General features: G+C 43.9%; 1 protein-coding gene across 4 annotated transcripts in view; it reads left to right on the top strand.

The window, feature by feature from the left end:
- grid2 (glutamate receptor, ionotropic, delta 2) overlaps positions 1-14377 on the top strand; it is a 426076-nt gene that overhangs the window by 300106 nt on the left and 111593 nt on the right. The gene's annotated exons all lie outside the window — the stretch shown is intronic.

Below are 14377 nucleotides of genomic sequence, written 5' to 3' on the forward strand. Positions count from 1 at the left end.
GGGCCTCCATCAATGACCCGGGCAGGAGGAGGGGGTCTGGTGGAGGGAACTAACGAACAGGCTCAGACAGGCTTGAGTCTGGAGACATGGAACCTAGGGTGGATGCGAAGGGCCTGGGGAAGCTTGAGTCGGACGGATACTGGATTGAGCACTTTAGAGATCGGGAACGGACCAACAAAGCGAGCAGCGAGCTTCCGACAGGCGATTTTCAGGGGCAGATCCCGAGTGGACAGCCAAACACGTTGGCCAACATGGTAGGGGGGCGCCGGGTAGCGCTTACGATTGGCCCACCGAGCATAGCTTTTGGATGAGCAGAGAAGCACTAAGCGGGTCCTCCTCCAGATCCGTTGACACCATTTAACCAGAGCGAGGGCAGAGGGAACCGAGGCCTCTAATTCTTGGGAAGAGAACAGAGGTGATTGATAGCCGTAAGCGGCCTGGAAAGGGGAGAGGCCTGTGGCTGCCGAGGGAAGAGAGTTGTGGGCATATTCGACCCAAATGAGGTTGGATGACCAGGATGTAGGGTCTTCAGAACAGAGGATTCTGAGCCCAGTCTCCAACTCTTGGTTTAATCGCTTCGTCTGGCCGTTGGTCTGCGGGTGGAAGCCAGATGAAAGGCTAATGGAGGTACCCAGGAGGTGACAGAACTCCTTCCAGAATCTCGAGGTGAACTGTGGCCCCCGGTCAGACAATATTGCGAGGCAACCCGTGTAAGCGGAAGACATGTAATAGTAGCATCTGGGCAGTCTCCTTGGCGGAGGGAAGCTTGGCCAAGGGCACGAAATGGACCATTTTCGAGAATCGGTCCACCACAGTAAGGATGGTAGTGTGGCCGGCAGAAGGAGATAGTCCGTTGACAAAGTCCAGGGAGATATGGGACCAAGGTCGTCTGGGGGTCGGAAGGGGGCGCAGGAGCCCGGCTTGTGGGGTCCTGGATGATTTCTGCTGAGCACAGGTGGGACAGGCTGCCACAAATCTCTGGATGTCGTGCTTGAGTGATGGCCACCAGAAACGCTGTTGGAGAGTAGATAAGGTACGGGAAACCCCGGGATGACAAAACAGGCAGCTGCTGTGGCACCACTGGATGACCTGAGACTTAAGGTGATCAGGGACAAAGAGTCTGTTCCTGGGGCAGTTGCCTGGAATCTGTATCCCTGCGATGGCCTGCTGCACTCTCCTTTCGATCCCCAGATGAAGAGCACGGATGGTTACCGACGAAGGGCCCAAAAGAACGCCCAAAGAACAGCCCCCAACGAGCCTGTCGAGGATTGAGTCGTTTGGTTGTCTGAATGTATTCAAGATTTCTGTGGTCAGTCCATACAATGAAAGGCTGCTCAGTGCCCTCCAACCAGTGGCGCCACTCCTCCAGGGCCAGTTTCACTGCCAGAAGCTCCCGTTCACCGATGGCATACTTCTGTTCAGCTGGGGAAAGGCGGTGAGAGAAAAAGGCACAGGGGTGAAGTCGATTGTCCTTAGAAGCCCTTTGAGACAGGACGGCCCCCACCCCACAGTCAGATGCATCCACCTCCACCACAAACTGGCGCAATGGGTCCGGAAGAATCAGGACAGGAGCAGGAGTGAAGAGCTTCTTAAGTTGGGCAAAGGCTAGCTCAGCCTCTGGAGTCCATGAAAAGGGGTGTAGCGAGGAAGTGAGTCGGTGCAGGGGTGCCGCAACGGCACTGTAACCTCTGATGAACTTCCGGTAGAAATTAGTGAACCCCAGGAAACGTTGGAGCTGCTTAAGGCTTTCAGGGCACTGCCAGTCCCTCACAGCCTCCACCCGCCTGGGATCCATCTGTATGCTACCGGCCGAGTGTATGAAACCCAAAAACGTGGTGCTGGAGGTGTGGAATTCACACTTCTCGGCTTTCACATACAGACGGTTCTGAAGCAAGCGACGGAGCACCGACCGGACATGGTGAACATGCTCCTCTAGGGAGTGGGAGAAGATGAGGATGTCATCCAAGTACACAAAGACAAACTGGTTTAGGTAGTCCCGGAGGATGTCGTTGACCAGGGCTTGAAATACAGCAGGGGCATTAGTGAGCCCGAACGGCATTACCAGATATTCATAATGGCCTGTTGGGGTGTTAAATGCAGTCTTCCATTCGTCACCCTCTCGAATACGCACCAGATGATAGGCGTTGCAGAGATCGAGTTTGGTGAAGACAGTGGCTCCCTGGAGGAGTTCGAAAGCAGTAGACATAAGGGGTAATGGGTAACGGTTCTTGGTAGTAATGGCATTAAGCCCACGGTAGTCGATGCATGGACGCAAGGACCCATCCTTCTTCCCTACAAAGAAGTACCCAGCCCCAGCAGGTGAGGAAGACGGACGAATGATCCTGGCCGCGAGGGAATCTTGAATATATTGGGTCATAGCCTCTCTTTCGGGTCCTGAAAGCTGGTAGAGCCGACCCCGGGGAGGGGTAGTGCCAGGCAGGAGGTCAATAGCACAGTCATATGGACGATGTGGGGGTAAAGAGGAGGCTCGGACCTTGCTGAATGCCATTCCCAGGTCATGATAATCGGAGGGTACTGAGCTGAGGTCAGGGGGTGGTTTGTCCATGTCAGACACCTTGGTCGGAGGTACAGATCCTAGACAATGGGCTAGGCAGTAGGTGCCCCAATCCAGAATACGGCCGCTGGTCCAGTCCACGTGAGGATTGTGCTTCTGGAGCCATGGAAAGCCCAACATAACAGGGGCAAATGGTGAAGGGATCAGAAGAAAAGACAACCACTCTTGGTGATGTTCAGAGATGGTGACAAGCAAGGGTTTAGTGCGTTGGGAGGCATGATGGAGGACGTGGCCGTCCAAGGCCCGAACTTGGAGGGGCGAGAACAGAGGCACCGTCCCAAGGTCTAGTTGTTTAGCCAGGTCATGATCCATAAATTCAGAGTCAGCTCCGGAGTCCACAAAGGCAGATAGGTCGTAGCCCCGCTGGTCAACTGAGATGCGGATCTTGTGCAGTGGCTTGGAAGGGACTGATGGTCGTAGACTCGCCGCTGGCCCCTCTTTCAGCGATGAGCCCGGCCTTTTGCCGGGCAGGAAGCGGCAAAATGTCCAGCCTCTCCACAGTACAGGCATAGTCCTGAGGCCCGACGCCTGTCTTTCTCAGCAGGGGATAAGTGACGATGACCGATCTCCATGATCTCTCGCATGGGAGAGAGGAAGGCTCCTGGATGCAGAGACAGGGAGGGTAGGAGAAGGCGGGGAGCGAGAGACAGTGGGTCGGTAGTTGGGTCGTCCAAGACATCGGGCTGACCTTTCAGTTTGGCGTTCCCGAATGCGTCGATCGATGCGGGTAGCCAGGGCGATCAGGTCGTCGAGGTCGGCTGGTAGCTCCCGGGCAGCGAGCTCATCCTTAATTTCAGAAGCCAGCCCCCGATAGAAGGCATCGTAGAGTGCGGTGGCATTCCACCCGCTGTCGATGGCAAATGTGAAAAAAATCCACCGCATATTCCTCCACGGTTAGGCTCCCTTGTGAAGCTTCAAAGAGGGAGCATGAAGCATCCTGCTGGGGAGCAGAGGTGTCAAAGACCTTGCGGAGTGCATCGGAAAAAGACTCAAAGGAGGAGCAGAGTACAGACTGACGTTCCCACTCGGCGGTCGCCCAGAGCTTGGCCTTGCCTGACAACAGGGAGATGACATATGCTACCTTGGAGCGGTCTGATGGGAAGGAAGAGGGTTGAAGTTCAAAGATCACTGAGCATTGCATCAGAAATGCACGGCATAGTCCTGGTTCACCAGAAGCGTTCGGGGTAAGGCAGGTGTGGCTCTCGAAGATGACCTGGTGAGCTCGTGGGTGTCGTTGTCGCCGAGGGAGCTGAAGAGGGTGGAGTGACTGAAAGCTGATTCATGCGACGGATCAGTTCGTGTGTAGCCGAGGCGAGATCCTGGAGACGACGTTCGTGAGAGGTGGAGGTCTCAGACAAGGAGCTTAGAAGGGCTTGCATGTTCTGTGGCTCTGCTGGGTCCATGTTGGCCAGATGGTACTGTCAGGGATGGCAGGTGAGGACCCAAATGCAGAACACAGTCCGAGTTCAAACTTAGAGTCTATTACGAACAGCACAAAAAATGGAGTTCAGTCAACTTCAATAGAAAAAACTGAAAAACCAGGATACAGCAGGCTGGTAGAATCAGTAAAAGAAACAACCACATACAGTCCAATAATCCACAATCCAAAGAACAGGTTAAACGTAGGACCGGCAGAGACATTAACAGCATACAATCCAATAATCCAAAATCCAGAAAGCAGGTTAAACGTAGGACAGGCAGAGTCATTAGCAGCATACAGTCCAATAATCCAAAATCCAGAGAACAGGTTAAACGTAGGACAGGCAGAGTCATTGATTGAAGGAAGGCAGAGACAAACCAGGCAGACAGGAACTGAAGAAAAGGGCAGGATGCCGTCTCAGAAGCTCAAGGCTGACTGAAGAGACCATCTGGCAAGGAGCATGGACTGCTCGCTAGCTTATATAGGACAGAGGAGCATAAAATGGCGGAAACCGGAAATGAGATCGCGAAACCGGAAGTTGCGTCCCGGAACCGGAAGTAGCAACATGGAACCCGGAAATGCATGCCTGACAAGCGTTGCACGCATGTAGTTAGGAATTAATAATAAGAACGTTCACATAGGTATTCAGAATTCAGACATAACAACAGACAGATGCAGGGTATAGACCACGTATGAGACGTGAGTGCAGACTGGATTTTGCTTAGAACAGAGGACTGCCTCAGTCACATGTGATTCTGACCTTGAATGTAAGTGGATGGTTGTTCTTAGGCATTAACTCTCCTTGGACTGGCTGTCAGCTCCTTTTTATCAATCTTTGAAACATACACATCTGTGCTTAACGTAGATGGTATGTGCACAAATTTCCAGCCAGTTCTGTCCTGATACCCCTTTTTTAACAAAAGTAAAAAGTAGGTGTGTCTAATAAAATGACCATAATGGTAATAATGCTGTTCTTAAATACTGCAACACTGATGCTGTGCTTGATTCACTTGTACCACTCTATTTTCATGTTAGGAAACGATTTCTGGTCAGAGTGGTCTTATGTTCAGAATGTTTGAAGATCAACCACAAAGGCCAAGAAATAAATAAAAAATGATATCTATCTCTACTGAATTTTTTAAACTATGATACTATAAAACTATGAAATTGTAAGAACTATGTTCAGATGTTACCCCTTTAGGTATACAGTATATTGCTTTTTTGACATATGCTTCATGCTTGTGTTGATGTCCTGCAGTGATAAACATCTTTAAGCCAAGCATCCTTAGAAGGATTTTCGTCCTCAAGCCATATATTTTGTTCCACCCATGGGTAGGAAATCTCTTAGGTGTTATGCATCTTCAGCTCTGTGGCCAGAGGAGATCCCTACTTTATTTCGAGACACAGTACACCAAGCTTCTGTATTATTTATTTATGGTGTTGTTCCATGGATCTGTGTGAAAGAAGAGAGAGTAGTGGAGTTAAACAGTGTGTGGCATCTGGAGGCACACACACACACACACACACACACAAATTGTACATCAGGTTGTTTTTCCTTTTTACAAGTACAGAGTGCTTATTGCCAGTTGTCTGTCCCGGCATCTCAAATGGCTCCCCATTTTTCTGCCTACCCTCTAGAGCTGTAACATTTTTAGAACAGTATCATAGCCTTCTTGGACTTCTGCTGATATATCCGAGGCATTTGAAATTCTCCAGAATTTTTCATAGGAATTCTCTAGAATGCTTTTAAATACTAATAATGAAAAAAATCCTTGTATTTAATACAGCACATCTTAAAAACTATAACAACTATGGAAAATGAAATGCTGTCTGAGCAAATTTCAAGCTATTAGTATTTTTAATTTATCATTAGCCAGAAGATATGTCAGAAAATGTGCTCCTTATTGACTTTTACAAAACTGGACTTTTCATTTGGTTTGTATGCTCAAATGTAATGTGCTTCATGGTATTACAAATGTGTGATCTGCTGGCTAACAGTAGAATGGTGTTTATTAGACAGCTTAATAAGCACAGAGGTAGATAAAATAGTAGTAATTTCCATTTACTTATTTTATATGTAACATGAGCACAGGGTGCAAACTTGATCATATACATGTTCACTTTAATCTGTATTAATTTATGTAAATAGAAAACTAGCTTGCTGTGTGATATTTTTATCATAGTCATTTAGGATTCTGGGCAACTAATCCATGGAAATCCAACTAATCCAGGCACATTGTAGCTTCCACTTTTCAGTTGTGCTTGCTAATGATTTTACAATTTGTCCACCTCTGAACATAAATATTTTAAAGTGTGGATATTGGCAGGCAGCTTTAGTGGTCCTGATGTGTGCATGCAGGTGTGTGTGTGTTTCAGGTTCCCCTGCAGAATTACAGCATGTAAAGCTGGGGATTACAGCGGGTGTTTCCTCTCCAGCTTCCCATGGCTGTGTTGCACAGCTCCACTCATTCTCCATCTCCATCTTCCTACAGGAAGCGGATTAACGTGGCTTCCTACTTTCAGCACTCTATCACCTTCTCCACACTCTGGTGCTCATAATATACCACTGCTTTCTCTCTCTCTCTTAGACTGTGTCTCTATAACTCCTTCAATCAGGTGGTCTCTCTTTTGGCACTTCCTTCTCTCCACTGTTTTGTACCCGCCTACCCTGTACCCTTTTGTCGCATTTTATTTTGCATATTATTGAGATAGGTTGTAAAGGAATATATTCAGATCTCTTATGTGCAATTTGTGTGGAATGAGAGATGAATTAGAATAGAGATTTGAGTAGAGTAGTATCATTGAACTGACTAGTCCTTTTATTTGTTGTCTATCTGTGACAGAGACATGGAGCGAGCTTAATTTAAAAAGGCTGCTCCAGCATGAAAGTATTAGCTAGGGCAATTCTAGACAGTGTGACACAGGTTTATCCTCCTACAACCTGGTGTCAGCATACAGTACGTGGACATCACATTTTTGGTTGTGTATTAATGTTTTTGGAATATGATATTCAGCAAGCACATTTAGGTACATTAGTCAGGTGTCCAAATACTTGTGGCCATATACCCTGTAATATGTGTTTAAACACAACTATTGTACTTACAGTCTGTCTGAATACTCGATTCTGATTGGCTGGAAGGTGTGTGTTCATGCTGTTTAATGCTCAGGTAGTTCCAGTCAGTTTAATCACTCTTCTAAATGAATGCACTCCCTGATAAACATAATGAAAATAACATGTTACCATAGTATCATACAGCTATTGTAAACATTTACCTTATTTAGCTAAATAGATGATTTTTGCATGTCATTTAACTTGAATATAACAATTTTGGTAAAATTTATTTTTAAAGTAGTTAAACTCAGCACTCAGACTCTCTCTCTCTCTCTCTCTCTCTCTCTCTCTCTCTCTCTCTTGCATGATTATTTATTTTAATTTATTCAATTAAATCTTACCTGACTAATTCATCTCATTATATAATTTAAAGCGTGCAAAATTCTAGATCTAACAACCGATAACAAAAATGAATAATAAGACTTTTTATTCTTTCAATCAAATCTTGCACTGCATACATCAGTGACAGTAACAACTTGCTAATGCTGACAAATAATCAAGCTATAAGCAGAATAATCCACGGCTGGGTGTGCATTACTCATCTCATCGTGTATTAAAATTGTGTACTGCACACCAAGCCGTGGATTATCCCCTGACATATGTGATAAAGTATCAGTGCCCTGGAAAACATTACCTCTGCTGGGGTCTGCCTTGAATGTGGATGTGGCAATATTGTTTTGTTCAGTGATACAAATAAAAAAGATAGATACAACAGTACATACATGCAGATACAATTGATTATACTTCAGAGAGCTTCTTGTAGTGTTTCTATACTTCTCAGGCAAAGTGAGCTAACTTTACTGGTTGTAATCTTACCAGAAACACTGACTAACAATCTCTGCTACTCCCTTCTGCTTCATTCTTCTTTGCAATGCCACTATATGTATTAAATAAGCATTTATGACAAGATGAGATGAAGTTATGGTTAATGACAGTTTTATGTTTAACCGTTTAATTTTTTTTCAAACAGTAATTGCCTTCACTGTACATAGAACATACATGGCCAGCTGTCCTTTGTTGCTTGTTATTGTGATTGTAGGGTTACACATACTGTAGTTTCTCTCTCACAATCTCTTTAATTTTTCCAGTTAGTCTCTCTCTATACCTATTTCTTTGTTTCCCACTCTCCTTCAAGTAAAGCCATTATTCTCACATACTCTCAATAACTTCTCTTTCTCTCTCTCTCTCACTCCCTCTCTCTCTCTCTCTCTCTCTCTCTCTCGCTCGCTTTCTCTTGCTCATTCCCTCAGTATCTCTTTCTTATCCACCTGATCACTTCAAGCTTTAATCTCTTTGCAATTCTTTAACCTTGATAAAGCCACTGGGATGAGGTAGCGTTCTTATGCCTGAGTTTTTTTTTAAAGGTCAGGTACGGGTGTAAATGTGAGAAGTGCTTTCATCTATCCGGCGAAAAGCATGAGTAAGGTGCAAACAGGTGGATTCGCACCACAGGAGATGTTAAATTTCTAGGAGAATCGTGCTCACAAAAGAAGCATTGTCTTGTCTGCCACACAGTTCCTTTGTGCATATAGGAACTGATTAGTTTTTCTCAACTCTAAGCTAAAATTTAGGCATTATCATACTAACTTTTGTTGTTGTTGCTGTTTTTCTAACTACGAGAGCATGTTTCCCTAAAGTAAAGCCAGAAATCGAGAATCTGAATTCAATAAATGCAAGCTATTTAAAATTATTTGAAACACTTAAATTCATCAAAATCATAGGTACTGACTAGCAACTAGATTATAAAGGGAAAAAATGAGGGAAATCAAATTTATATAACAATAGAAACAATAATACATTGATTATAAATGAATGGTGACTAAGAAAAATAGACAAGACAGTAAAGAATAACACGAACATACACTATATTGCCAAAAGTATTCGCTCACCCATCCAAATAATCAGAATCAGGTGTTCCAATCACTTCCATGGTCACAGGTGTATAAAATCAAGCACCTAGGCATGCAGACTGTTTTTACAAACATTTGTGAAAGAATGGGTCGCTCTCAGGAGCTCAGTGAATTCCAGCGTGGAACTGTGATAGGATGCCACCTGTGCAACAAATCCAGTCGTGAAATTTCCTCGCTCCTAAATATTCCACAGTCAACTGTCAGCTGTATTATAAGAACGTGGAAGTGTTTGGGAACAACAGCAACTCAGCCACGAAGTGGTAGGCCACGTAAACTGACGGAGCGGGGTCAGCGGATGCTGAGGCGCATAGTGCGAAGAGGTCGCCAACTTTCTGCAGAGTCAATCGCTACAGACCTCCAAACTCCATGTGGCCTTCAGATTAGCTCAAGAACAGTGCGCAGAGAGCTTCATGGAATGGGTTTCCATGGCCGAGCAGCTGCATCCAAGCCATACACCACCAAGTGCAATGCAAAGCGTCGGATGCAGTGGTGTAAAGCACGCCGCCACTGGACTCTAGAGCAGTGGAGACGCGTTCTCTGGAGTGATGAATCGCGCTTCTCCATCTGGCAATCTGATGGATGAGTCTGGGTTTGGCGGTTGCCAGGAGAACGGTACTTGTCTGACTGCATTGTGCCAAGTGTAAAGTTTGGTGGAGGGGGGATTATGGTGTGGGGTTGTTTTTCAGGAGCTGGGCTTGGCCCCTTAGTTCCAGTGAAAGGAACCCTGAATGCTTCAGCATACCAAGACATTTTGGACAATTCCATGCTCCCAACTTTGTGGGAACAGTTTGGAGCTGGCCCCTTCCTCTTCCAACATGACTGTGCACCAGTGCACAAAGCAAGGTCCATAAAGACATGGATGACAGAGTATGGTGTGGATGAACTTGACTGGCCTGCACAGAGTCCTGACCTCAACCCGATAGAACACCTTTGGGATGAATTAGAGTGGAGACTGAGAGCCAGGCCTTCTCGTCCAACATCAGTGTGTGACCTCACAAATGCGCTTCTGGAAGAATGGTCAAAAATTCCCATAAACATACTCTTAAACCTTGTGGACAGCCTTCCCAGAAGAGTTGAAGCTGTTATAGCTGCAAAGGGTGGACCGACGTCATATTGAACCCTATGGATTAGGAATGGGATGTCACTTAAGTTCATATGCGAGTCAAGGCAGGTGAGCGAATACTTTTGGCAATATAGTGTATGTAGTTCTATAGATAGCATACAGACATAGAAACAGCATAAAGACGTGTGGAACTATGGTGACTCAGGATCTTTTTTCTGGGCTTGGCAGTCAAATCTTTCCAATCCTGGCAACATGGCCAATCCCTAGTGACAATACAGCTCTTTCACCACCATCTCTATAGCTTGGATTGGGCTTCCTGTTCTTATGGATACCTGTCAAATACTTTCCAACACTATTCAGAAAAAAATCCTTAACAAGATAGAAAGACAGCAGAAGAAGTGACAGGAAGTCACTCAGGACTTAAAAATTGCTATTGAGTTGTTCCCAGATCTGAATACTGGGACAAAAACTGACGGTGTCCTAAATAATGATGTAAGGTGGATGTCTTGCTGTCTATATTTTCTGTTCAAACAGACCAAGAAATGTGGTTTGATTTTAGTTAAATATTATCGACATCAGTGTCCTGGGATTCATTTGTATATTTGATCTGCGTGCATAATCAGTTTCATCAGACTTATTTTTAGTTTTGTTAGTAAGCACCACATGGACTGGGATAATAAAAAGTCAAAAAAGTCCAGTGACGATATGATTTCAGGTACATGTGAGTTTAAAATAATTACTTTTTTTAAAATATGTATATATATTTATATACACTATATTGCCAAAAGTTTTGGGATGTCTGTCTTTACATGCACATGAACTTTAATGACATCCCATTCTTAATCTGTAGCGTTGGCCCTTTTCAGCTATAACAATTTAGCTATTGATTCTACAGAAAATTGGTGACTTCTGCACACTGTGAACCTCAGCAGTCTGCATGCCTAGGTGCTTGATTTTATACACCTGTGGCCATGGAAGTGATTGGAACACCGGAATTCAATGATTTGGAGGGGTGTCCCAAAACTTTTGCCCAAAGCAATATAGTGTGTTTAATATATTATATTAATATATTAATTATATAAATAAATATACATATATTTTAAATTAATTTTTAAATATATTTATAAATTATATATATATTATAATTATATAATTTTATACATATATATATACAGGCGTTGGACTGGCCAATTTAGTGTTGGAGGTTTCATGGCTAAATTTGACCAGCCTGGTGGCCAATCTTCATTGATTGCACATTCCACCAGTAAGAGCAGAGTGTGAAGGTTTATTTAGCAGATTAATAGCACAGTTTTGCTTAAAATATTGCAATGCACACAACATTATGGGTGACATATCAGAGTTCAAAAGAGGACAAATTGTTGGTGCATATCTCGCTGGCGCATCCGTGACTAAGACAGCAAGTCTTTGTGATGTATCAAGAGCCACAGTATCCAGGGTAATGTCAGCATACCACCAAGAAGGATGAACCACATCCAACAGGAGTAACTGTGGACGCAAGAGGAAGCTGTCTGAAAGGGATGTCCGGGTGCTAACCCGGATTGTATGTAAAAAACATAAAACCACAGCTGCCCAACTCACTGCAGAATTAAATGTGCACCTCAACTCTCCTGTTTCCACCAAAACTGTCCGTCAGGAGCTCCACAGGGTCAATGCACATGGCCGGGCTGCTATAGCCAAACCTTTGGTCACTTGTGCCAATGCCAAACGTCGGTTTCAATGGTGCCAGCAGCGAAAATCTTGGGCTGTGGACAATATGAAACATGTATTGTCCACCTTCACTGACGTTCCCACATCCAGGAGAGTTACGGTGTGGAGAAGCCCCAAAAAGCGTACCACCCAGACTGTTGCATGCCCAGAATGAAGCATGGGGGTGGATCAGTGATGGTTTGGGCTGCAATATCATGGCATTCCCTAGGCCCAATACTTGTGCTAGATGGGCACGTCACTGCCAAGGACTACCGAACCATTCTGGAGGACCATGTGCACCCATTGGTTCAAACATTGTATCCTGAAGGCAGTGCCGTGTATCAGGATGATAATGCACCAATACACACAGCAAGACTGGTGACAGAGTGGTTTGATGAACATGAAAGTGAAGTTGAACATCTCCCATGGCCTGCACAGTCACCAGATCTAAATATTATTGAGCCACTTTGGGGTGTTTTGGAGGAGCGAGTCAGGAAACGTTTTCCTCCACCAGCATCACGTAGTGACGTGGCCACTATTCTGCAAGAAGAATGGCTCAAAATCCCTCTGGCCACTGTGCAGGACTTGTATCTGTCATTCCCAAGACAAATTGATGCTGTATTGGTCACAAAAGGAGGCCCTACACCATACTAATGATCTAAAAACAGGCATTTCAGTTTCATTGTCCAACCCCTGTATATATGTGTGTATATATATATATATATATATATATATATATATATATATTATATTATATTTTTAAATATATATAATAGTATATATACTTAGGATATAAATTTATCAATTTTCTTGCTAATAAGCAAGCCAGAGGTGACAGCGGCAAGGAAAAACGAGACGGAATAAAAAAGAAACCTTGAGAGAGATTTGTAAATGATTTTCCTTCTACTGTATGACTAAGTGCATAACCAGGCAATCAAAAGCATAACTGTTGAAATTGTTGTGTTTTGCGCACTTTTTATCAAGCTGAGAATTGTATGCGCATTCTTGAACCCAACCGCACCAAAGGTCAGTGCGTGTGGCTTTGCAAACTGATTATTAAAAAAGAAATGTTGTTGAGGAACAATCTGTTCATGAGTCGGACAGCACAATTATGAGTTTCACTCAACAGAAGTGGTATGTACTGTATGACAGTATGCTCAGCGTTTTGTGCTTTGAGATTAAACTGCTGCTTTAAGTTATGGAAAAAGAAGAGTTTTGGAGATTTACATGCATTGGATGATTTGTGTGTGTTATAGAAGAAAATCTTAATCCATCCTGATATTCTTTATTTCAGTTTTATCAATTTATCACTTTCAGTTTATCGTCCTATCTCAGAGCCCAGTGTGATTGTTACACTGTTTTCACTGTTGAGGTTGATAAGTAAGTTTATCAGAAAATGTCAGAAACCGTCCCATTCTATCTTCAGCACACAATATGACTCTCATGAAAAGACATTTAACAACCCTCACACTGAAATATTCAGCAGCAGCACATCATTATCTACAGGAAGACATTTGGTTCACCGCTCTCTTTTCTCTCCCCTCTCTTCTTTATGCCATACATGCTTTATGTGTTGGGGCTCTTATGACTGCATTAGGCTGTCCCCAGTGCTCTCTGTGTTTGGCCTTACAAATTGGATAAAGAGAAAAGGCATGGGATGAGACCTTACAATATGCTCCTGTGGCTTCTGCTCTCTCTCTCTCTCTCTCTCTCTCTGTTACCATCACTGGCCTGACGCTCCTCTTTCAATGCACTACAAATAAAATGGATGAAATTCACCTTACAAAATTATATAATAAGGTCCAGCCTCAAAGCAGCTTTTGATGTCCAGAAAAAACACATTTTTAGACCTCTGCTTCCTTTTGAAAATGTCTGTGTCTTACTGTTTTTTTTTTTTAATTATTATTTATTTATTTATTTATTTATTATTATTATTTTTTTATTCTCTGCCTCTGTAGCTAGGGGGCATGTATTAGCAGAGATGAGTGAGTCTACTTTCTGTCACAGTCGCAGTGATAGAGAATATTTTACAACACTGTAGGTGAAATGGGTCTCCTCATATTAATTCTGGAAGGAACAAAGCACAACAGGGTGCAAAATAATCAAGCACAGGGTGGTGTGATGTGCCCCGACATGAAGTGGAGTTAATGTTACTGCTGTGAAGTATAGCCACAGCAGTTTGCCAGTGATTACTATTTTATAGACAGATAAGCCATAACATTAAAATCACTGACAGGTGAAATGAATAACATTGATTATCTCCCTGCAATGAAACCTGTAAGAAGTGGGATATATCTAGGCAGCAAGTGAACAGCCAGTCTTAGAAATTAATGTGTTGGAAGCCGGAAAAGTGTAAGGATCAGATTTGTGATGCATAGATGACTGGGTCAGAGCATCTCAAAAACAGCAGGTCTTCCCAGTATGCCGTGATTAATACCTACCAACAGTGGTCCAAGGAAGGACAACTGGTGAACCAGCTACAGGGTCACAGGTGCCTAAATCTCACTGATACCCATGAGGAGTGAAGGCTAACACGGTTGGTCCGATCCCACATAAAATCTACTGTAGCACAAACTGCTGAAAAACTTAA

This window comes from Hemibagrus wyckioides, linkage group LG05 (assembly GCF_019097595.1).
Source record: "Hemibagrus wyckioides isolate EC202008001 linkage group LG05, SWU_Hwy_1.0, whole genome shotgun sequence".
Lineage (NCBI taxonomy): Eukaryota > Metazoa > Chordata > Actinopteri > Siluriformes > Bagridae > Hemibagrus > Hemibagrus wyckioides.